This window comes from Euprymna scolopes, chromosome 41, assembly GCF_053919585.1.
Source record: "Euprymna scolopes isolate OS-2025 chromosome 41, ASM5391958v1, whole genome shotgun sequence".
In the NCBI taxonomy this organism is placed as follows: domain Eukaryota; kingdom Metazoa; phylum Mollusca; class Cephalopoda; order Sepiida; family Sepiolidae; genus Euprymna; species Euprymna scolopes.
In genome coordinates, this window is record NC_136522.1 from 8,222,184 (window position 1) to 8,233,134 (window position 10,951).

Sequence of the window (10,951 nt, forward strand, 5' to 3'; positions counted from 1 at the left end):
CAAGCAGCCGCCAATAGCGTAATGGTTAGAAGCCATGACTGCCGTATAAACGGTCGGGTTTCAATCCTGGCTTGAGGTAGTTGCCTGTCTAGCCGCACTGATGAGCTGTGAAACAGCGAAACAGTACTGTATGTGGATGACTATATATATATATATATATATATATATATATATATATACTTTTGGTTTACTTTCGGCGGTCTCGTAACTCTGTCTTTCTCCCCCCCCTCTCTCTCTCTTTCCCCCCTCTCTCTCTCTCGTTCTCTCTCTCTCTCTATCTCTCTCTCTCTCTCTCTCTCTCTCTCTCTCTATATATATATATATATATATATATATATATATATATATTAAAGATTGTAAGCATATATTTTACAACACGGCTAAGAATAAGGATTACTCCATGGTATATTTGCGTTTAGTTTTTTATTTTTATTGGCTTTTACCATACGCGTTCTTGGAATTGGGGAATAACGGAATAAACGATTTTCGAAGGGTTAGGGAACACTTACAAGAACAACAGCAATATCGTAATGAAGCAATAGAAAGTTGAATTAGTGTGAACTTAACAGAGCCGTCTTGTTACAGAAAACCTAAATTTGTTTTATGTTTTTTACATTTTTTATTTGCACATACGCAGCCGACATTTCTATATTATAACCGGTAGCAATCCCGTAATACATTTCATATTTTTTTCGAACACTGCAACAATACACATCCTGGGTGTTCTTTCCGATTGCGCTTAATCATTCTGTATCATAAACTATCTGAACTTTGCTTCTGTTTTTTTTTTGTTTTTTTTTTATTAGTTTGATTTACTCATCGGAGAAATAGAAACGTAATTGTTTTATACCTATGGAAGCGCCAACCGACAAAAACCTACTCTTTCGCCTCTTCAGCTTTGCTTTCCTACCTTTAACGCTAACTTCTGAATATCTATCAGCACTTGACTTCCGTACACACACGACAACTATGCAGCTACTATTAGACGTATTGCAGCTTGTGATACTACTACTACTACTACTACTACTACTACTAAGTATTTTCTTTTCATTGTTGTTACTTTTATAGCAGTTCTACTTAATTTACACGTTTTCAGGCCCTTTTGCTCTAGTCGTCATTGTAATGAGGAAAGTAACTGTATATTACTGAGAATATGTGTTCAATTATTCTTACGAGAATATGGGATGCTATTAATGTTGGATATTGAGCCGGGGCGACGCCGATAAAAGCGGAGGTGTGCACACGCACATTCAAGATGAAGTTTTGATCTACAATCTTGTGTCCCATAAAAATTACCGGATTGTAATTATCACCGAAAACAAAGAGAGGCTTCGATTCCACGCCGGGAAGTTAGAATTGCGCAACGTAAAATAAGAAAGAACAATTAAATATTTTTAATATTTACATTTGAGGAATTTCGATTGATATACACACATACACACATACACAGACACTCATAAACACACACATACACACTACAAACACACACACTACACACACGCACACACACTCACACGTACACAAAGATACACGCACACACACACTACACGCTCACACACACACTACACACACGCACACACACGCACACACACGCACACACACATACACACACTACACACACACGTACACACACACGTACACACACGTACACACAAACGCATACAGACGCACACACATACGCACACATGCACACACACATACACACATACGCACACACATACACACACATACACACACACCCTACACACACGCACGCACACACACATACGCATTCACATACATACACACACATACACAAACACAGTTAACATAGTTTTTATGTTTCGTTTCTTTCTTATCGATTTAAATAAAGTAAAAAAAAACATCACGGATGACGAAATTCGTCTGAGTTGATTTTGAGAAGAACAAAAACAAAAAAAAAAATAATTGTCAGGTGCATATATAATTTCACAAGCATTTAAAGAATGCAAACTAGAAAATTATATGTACATTCAATAACGCAACATTAAACAAAGCAGGTAAGATTCGACGATCTTTTAAGTTTCCTTAAATAAACCACTTCAATAATTGTAAGAAAATAAAAATGATTTCTTAAAACTTTTTGTCATAAATTATTTAATTGGAATTCATTATTGAGATGAGTTTTATTAATTTATTGCGGACTATTGCCCTCATCTTTCTTGTTGTTTCACGACGTTTCGGCCAACTAATCCTCCTGCCTTCGTCAGGTGGTAACCGCGACGGGATAGGAACTCCGAATTTCCTAACTGCATCGTCAGGTGGTAACTCAGCAATTACTGCCTTCCATAGTTGTTGTCGTCTCACCACGTTTTGGCCAAGTAACCCTCTGGCCGGCTTTGGGTAGGATTGAAACCGCTATCTTCAGACAATTCTCACCTTAAACCGTAGATATGGAACGTCTCTATCCATTGTGCCACGGGCCCCGAAGTGGGGGATCAAGGTGGGATTGTTTGATCTTACAAATCAACGTTTATTTATTATCTGATCTTCCATGCTCAAGTCCGTACCGAATGGTATATATTATTTAATTGGAATTCATTATTGAGATGAGTTTTATTTATTCATTTTATTTATTGCGGACTATTATCCTCATCTTAGTTGCTGTTTCACGACGTTTTTCTTTGTTATTTGCAATCTTAAAGATATTGACATTTTTTTGTTTATTAATGGTATACACTTTGTTACATTTTTTAAAACGTTGCTGCAGTTTTAGTGTTCTAAATTCTCTTATGAAAAAAAAAATAATAATAAATCCAATTTACGAGAGTTATTTCTCTTGCATCAGTGGTGTACACTTTTTTTTTTTTTCATTTTTCTTAAACTTTTTCTTCTAGGGGATGGGACATCCAACCAGATGTCTGACATTTACCCCTATTTTAGTGAGTCCAACCAAGAGATCTTTTCAGGATTCTAGCCGTCCCTTTCAGTGCAATCGTTTGTATTTCACTGGCACTTGGTTCACCGGGTATGCTTGCTATGTACTTTTTAAAGTTCTTTTTCACAAGCCCAGTATTTCTCAACGTGTGCCTGAGGAATTTTGAAATAGGCCTGGGGTGGGCTCACAGAAAAATATATGGAGGCTAAAATCCTATGGCCTTTTTTCTACTGATGTAGATTTTTGAAATCACTGTAATATAGCTCCATCGACCTTGAACAGCAGAAGTAGTTTAGCCATTAACATGTTATCAGATTTTTTTTATATATTATTTAATTGGAATTAATTATTGAAATGAGTATTACTTATTCATTTTATTTTTATTTCAGACAATTATCCTAATCTTTTTAGTTGTTATTTCACGACGTTTCGGCCAACTATTCCTCTGGTCTTTGTCAGGTGGTAACCGCGACGGGATAATAGTCTACAATAAATTACTTCTTTATGTAATAAACTTTTAGATCATAAATAAAAACAAACATTTTGGAAATGCTACGATAGTATTTCTATGATAGTATTTTTTTTTTTTTAAATAAAAAAACTTTCAAATAGTTGTAAGAATATTTTCTATAACTACTTCATTTGATTTATTTGCAATCATCGTTGCATTTTGACACGGTTGTGTCTTTTTCACTAACAATTATTCGAAGCATGATCACGTTTGACACCGGTTCAGATCACCGAAGTTAAGCAACAATGAGCCTGGCCAGTACCAGATGGGTGACTATTCCCATATTGTTTCCAGTCGTCCTGGACTTCTTCTTGCCACTTGTTCGAACATGTTTTCCCTCACATATACACACCCACATGTACGCACGCACGTACGCACACACACACACACACACACACGCATATACACAGCCTCATACACACACTTACATTCATGCGCATACACACACCCGAGCTGTGACGTCACTTCCTTTAAAGTGAAAACCAGACATGTGCACCCAGAACACTAACTCCAGTATAAAAGTCAACAAAACCTGTCAACTTCCCTTTTTCGTCTGGACCAGCGTTCGACCTGTTGAGTCGACGAACCGACCGCGCGCCCTAACGTCACTTTCCCTGCTACTGTAACGTGGGCTAAGCGCACGTACACTTTATACGCTTTCTCTCTCCATGAACTGGATTGACTTTCTCACTCTTCGGATTTGGTCCATCAAAACAGACATGTGCGCGACTCTCTACTGAGCTTAACCCTCTCTTTCTACAGCCCGGCTTGCCACTTTGCGTTTCTCTATTGCATTCCCCTTTCCTTCCACATGCGTAGTTGTCAACGGCTGAATGAACACGTGTACACCAAAGACTTTCATTTCTCAACATAAAATAAACGACATGTTTATTTTATTCCAGCATTTGAGTTCTTCGTTTCATTATTTTTTCTTGTAGCGAGTTAGGGTATTTATATCCTGGTCCGCAACACACTGGACTTAAGCAGAGTAAATTCAGGTGAGGTGTGGGTGTTGATTGCGCAACCCTTGTCACAAAATTACAGGCGCAGTTGCCACTACATGGTATGTCCTTTGTCTTTCGAGACTGAACGAAGGCATGGATATTCGAAGTTACGTTTTCATAATTTCTTGTCCTTTATGTTTGTGGCGAGTTAGTATAAGTACTATCACCACCACCACTACTACTACTACTACTACTTCTTCTTTTCCAAGAACAAAAAAATATTTATTATCGTTTAATCAGATAGAAACTTCCGTCTTTTCTTTCTGTCTTTCTTTCCTCTTGTTCAACCAATAAAATCGGAGCACCAAAATAAATAAATAAATGAATAAAAAAATAAAATAAAATAAATAAACAAATAAAAAGTGTAACAGGAAGCAGTTGAGGAAAAGGAGATAAATCGATTAGCTTATGTCGCTTTGGCCTCGAATAGAACCACTTTAAACTAGAAAAAAGATTAACGTGTTTTTTCTTTTCATTGTTAAAACTTTATTACATTACGTGAAGTATTTGCAAAAAAAAAATCTTTTTTTTTCCTGCGATTACGCGAATGTTTTGTTTAAGAAACATTACGGTATTTATACACTATTCGACCTAACCCTAACCCTAACCCTAACCCCCCGCGCGCTGGAATTATCCAATAAAAGAAGCTGCTAGGGAGAACTAATCCTGCCTTGACAAAGTTCAGAATAGACTTCATAACCTAATGGGGACGCCCTTTCCTCTTCCTGCAACCGCTTTCTCACAAAAAGAGACATTGCGAGCCTGTCTCTGTTTTATCGTTATTTTCATGGCAAGTGCTCGTCCGAGCTTCAATCTATGCCCCCCCTCGCCAATCTTTCACGAGAAACACCCGTCTAGCTGAAACCACTGTCAGTAATTTCCCCCACTCTTTATCTGTGCCTAAATCCAAACGTAGGTTCTATGAACAAAGCTTCTTTCTTAGAAGTGCACGCCTGTGTAACTCTCTTCCGTTTGCCTGTTTCCCACCTGACTTCAACTTATATGTCTTCAAGTCCAACATAAACAAATTCCTGATGAATCGCCCCCTTAAGTAAGACGCTTTATCAAATCTCCAATACTAACGCTTACTACGATACTATCCCATTGGTTACTGTACACGCAATAACCCTTATCCCCAAGTGGCTTCTGAGCCTTGATAAGTGGTGACCGCCACGTTAAAAAAAAAAATTTACCAAGAATTTTTCAAAATTTTTGGGGTCGGTTTCGATTATAGCTGATAGCTCTCAAGTCGTTTAATTTTTTTTTAATAAATAATTTTACCAAGAATTCCTCATAAGTTTCTGTTTTGATTATAGCTAATGGCACTGCTATAATCTATTTTAAAAAATAATTTTATCAAAAATTCTCCATAAGTCTTGGTTTCGGTTTCGCTTTTAGCGGATGCCACCTTAGTATATATATATATATATATATATATATATATATATATATATATATATATATATATATATATATATATATATAACTACTTCATTTACTCACATAAAATTAATATACGAAAGTATAAATTTATGCGTAAACTTTAAGTATTTACTTCAAAAGTGCTCAATACGTAGGTAGAGCTAGTTAGTTATAAAATATATACGGCGATTAAGCTACACTGAATATTCCGCGTTTCATCTACTCTAGGACTCTTCAGACTCGCGACAGACAACCACAAAATTCGCGCATAAGCCTGAAGAATCCTAGAGTGGATGAAACGCGGAATATTCAGTGTAGCTTAATCGACATATATATTTTATAACTAACTATATATATATATATATATATATATATATATATATATATATATATATATACTTGTTTATTGTTATATAAACATGCTCACATCCCGCTGCTACAAACAGCCACTTGTTTCAATCAAACAACAGATATCATCAGGCAGCGACTTGACTATTCAAAAGTTCAATGAATAATTGAACTTTTGAATAGTCAAGTCGCTGCCTGATGATATCTGTTGTTTGATTGAAACAAGTGGCTGTTTGTAGCAGCGGGATGTGAGCATGTTTATATAACAATAAACAAGTATTATCAGCTCTTTTTATTGAGCACTATCTAACAACCTCGTTGAATTCATTAGTCCATTACTTTTGAATATAAAAAAACCCCGAGTATATATATATATATATATATATATATATATATATATATATATATATATATTCATAACTTCATAAATTCGATTTCGATTCAAGCTGATATACCCAAGTCATATGGCTATATATTTTTAAATCTTTGAAATCGCAACTTATATATACAAATCGATAGAACATAAACTCTATAAAAATATATACGAAATTTGCAAGAATTAAAATAACATATTTAAGCGTATTTTACGACCTGGCTGTGCCAGGCGTCCCTGCCAGCTTGGATAAATACTTTTGCAGTTTTAACAAAATGGCTACAATAATATCAGAGCATCTCCATTTACGCTGAATATCTACAGGATGCCAACATCAATATATCACATATGAATGCGTCCCCTGTGGAATTTTCACAGGTCCCGCTAGTTTTTTTTTTTTTTTATTAATGTTAATTATTTACATTAGTTGAGTAGCTGAATAAAAATAAGTTCTTCATTAAACTTACTCGAATAATTTACTTAATATCGAATACAACATCGCCGTGGTTTAATATTTTTTGTTATTATTTTTGAAAGCATACCTAGTTGAAACAAACATCTTTTTTTTCTCTTAATTCATCGAAGTTGCGTTTTTGTAGTCGAAAAGAAAAAGTAGTCGAAAATATAACAATTTTTATTTTATTTCTCACAATTACTAGAATGTTTTTTTTTTAGTCCTTAGAGTTAGTATAGAGTTATCTCCCTTATCACAATGACGACAATTGCAATAGTGCCCACATATACTATTTCATTTCATTTTTCCGATACCGGTTGCCTCTTGGAACAACTTTTAGGACCATAATTCGGCCCCCGTAGGTCATTAGTTAGTGATTTTAGAATTGCTTAACGTGCTTTTCAACATTTCTTCTGCTTAGCGGGCCTGCATTTTCATAGACCACTTTAAAACAAACAGAACAAAAAGTACTACTGTCTAGAAAAATTTATCCTCCACTAAATATATATAAATGCTGGAGTCCCTCAGGGGTCAGTCCTGGGCCCAACTCTTTTCCTGATCTACATCAATGACCTCCCTAAACACATACTTAAATCATTCGTTGATATCTATGCTGATCACACGACCATCTATGGCAACACATCAAAGGCTGTAAATGACAAAGTTCTCTCTGATTCTCTCTCCTCTGATCTCGAGCGCGTGGTTCAGTAGGGGAAGATGTGGCTGATTACCTTTAATGCATCCAAAACCAAACTCCTATCCTTACATCATCAACGCTCTGATCCCCATCTGGCATCAATTGTGATGGATGGCTCTCGTCTGGGTGAGGCCCCGTGTTTTGACAAGCTTCTGGGTTTGACCTTTATTCCTGATCTGAAATGGAACATGTACATCAAGTCTGTTGCCAAGGTCGCTGGAAAGATGGTGGGACCCTTCTACCGCTCCAGAAGATATCTCACTACTGATGCAATTCTCTATCTATATAAAAGCCAAGTACGTCCAAGGATGGAATACTGTTGCCATATCTGGGCAGGAGCTGCTAAAAACAGCCTATCCTGCCTTGACAGAGTACAAAATAGACTTCGTGGCTTAGTGGGGGATGCCCTTTTCTCTACCCTGCAACCTCTCTCCCACAGAAGAGACGTTGCGAGCCTATCCTTGTTTTATCGTCATTTCCATGGCAGGTGCTCGTCTGAACTCCAATCTCTGATCCCCCCTCGCCAATCTTTCACGAAAAACACCCGTCTAGCTGAATCCACTGTGAAAAATTTCCGCCACTCTATATCTGTGCCTAAACCAAAACGCGGATTCCATGAACAAAGCTTCTTCCTTCGAACTGCACGCCTGTGGAACTCTGTTCCGTCTGCCTGCTTCCCACCGGACTACAACTTGGATGTCTTCAAGCCAACGTTAACAAATTCCTAATGAACCGCCCCTTTAAGTAAACACTTCATCAAATCTCCACACTAAAGTAATATACTTGTAATAACCTTTATCCCTGAGTGGCTTCCGAACCTTGATAAGTGGTGTTCACTGTGTAAAAAAAATAAAATAAATAACACCAGAACTAATGGTTTTAGGAGTGCTTAGCGTGCTTTTCGACATTTCTTCGTATTAGGAAGGGGCTCTTTTCTTAACTTATAGACCACTCCATAAAAACAAAACAAAAATACCGCAATCTAAAAGGATTTCGTCATCGAAGCACAGAAGAACCAATGATTATATGATTAATTAACGCAATTTAAAACATTATTTTCTTTTTGGCGGGGCTTCTTTGCTTAACGTGTCAATCACTTAATCAAAATAAGACATAACTCAGTCTAGAAGGGTTTTTACTCTCATTAAATGAGAACAGCACGATTGGTTTAAAAAAAAAACTACTAAAGGTACTTTTAGACATTTCTCAATATTAGATGGGAATCATTTCTTCACTTAACTACCACTTCATGAACTCAAAAAGCTAGTTTATGACCCTGAAGTAATATTTTTAGCCTCTTACATCAAGTGGCTTTATATTTTGTCTGAAGCGATTTCCATAATCTTTATTTATATGAATTATGTTGCTCGGGATGTAATGATGATCAACTAATATTTCACACTCCTATGTTAGAACATACAATACACGTAACAAATAATTACTTAAAAAATAATTTCTCTTTTCAGGGTTGAAGTTTATTAAAAACTAACAGGAAGACCCGACGTTGCCCGGGATGTAATGATGGTCAACAAATATTTCACACTCCTATTTTTTATTGTCATCGAAATATGTGAAATTGCCTGGAGGGGGAGGCTTCACATGTTTCCATACAGTAACTTAGTCCAGAATATATATTATTCTACATTGTCCTCTATAGAAGCTACTGTTTTTTTTTTTTTTTTTTTTTTACAAAGGCATCACCACATTATCAAGGCCCAGAGGCCACTCAAGGATAAGGGTTAAAGAGTGTACAGTAGAAGTTGGTCAATATAGTAATCATTAGTAATGAAAATTTGGTAAATTTAATAACTTATATGGAACGGCTCATCAAGAACTTATTTACTTTAGACTTGAACAAAACCATATTGTAGTTTTATAAAACTATTTCCATTTAACGAAAACAAAATATAAAGAAATTTACGTGCGGGGTTTGAACCTGCAGACCACGTCATGCAAAACGAAAAACAAAACAAAACAAAAAAAAAAACAAAAACAAACAAACAAAAAAAATACTTAAATTTTCAAGTCTTATAAAATTCGTTGCGGTTAATGAAAAAAAAAAATTAAGAAATTTACGTATGGAATTTGAACCTACAGACCACGTCATGCAAAAAAAATAAATAAATAAATAAAAATAAATAACCAACAAAAATAAAAACACTTAAATTTTCAAGTCTTATAAAATTCGTTGCAGTTAATGAAAAAATATTTAAGAAATTAACGTATGGAATTTGAACCTACAGACAACGTTATGCAAAAAGAAAAAAAATACCCGCTATCAACTTACCTACAGTAGAATTTTTATGGCTCGTTGTTCTATCATTATTGCTAAGCGACGACATGGAACAATGGTTTTACCGATGATAGATAAAATAAAATAACGGTTCGGATTATCAATTATCGATTCTGAGACAAAACGTAACTTAGATCACTCCCAGACTTATACACTAAAGTTCTGTAAAGTTTAAAGAAAATCTGTTCAGCCGTTTCGGAGTTTATAAGGACCGAACACACACACATATAAGTTGGATCTTTATAATTGTAGCGATAATATTATGAAATATTATACATATATATGATTTAAATTATTTAAACCCAATTTAAGTCTCGTAAATTAGTGAAATTGTATTTGTTTTATTCTTTTCAAAACTGCGATGCTAATAGTTAAATCCTTCAATTATATTCCCTTCAATCGTATTATTTGGATTTATCGGACTACTGTTCTCATCTTGAGTGTGATTCTCACAAGGTCTCGATCGATGTAACCTCCGACCTTTTTCAAGGACCCGTGGCGCAGTGGTAAGAGTACTCGGAAAAATCAATTGTAAAAAAAGTGACATTCTCCTGAAGGTTGAAAGTTCAATCCTCAGTGTGGGCTACCGAAAAATACAATGGGGAATTCATTCAGATCTCTATCAGTCATGGCTGACGGAACAAGAACATGCTACCCCCGTGAAGTAAATAAAGGGTTCCACTCGAAATTCCATCTAAATTCTCGAGTTCGACAGAACAATTCCCGAGTTCGACAAGATACACCTGAAGAAGGTCGAAGGTTAAATCAACCGAAACATTATGAAAATCATACTCAAGATGAGAACAGTAGTCCGATGAATCCAAATAATGCGAATAATCAATCCTCATCTCAAAAATTCAGAAACGTTTATTTTTATTGTAAATAATAGCAAACGTTTGGTGTTTTAGGGATAATATTCCTTAATTCTGTGAATACAGCCATAAGGAGTGTTA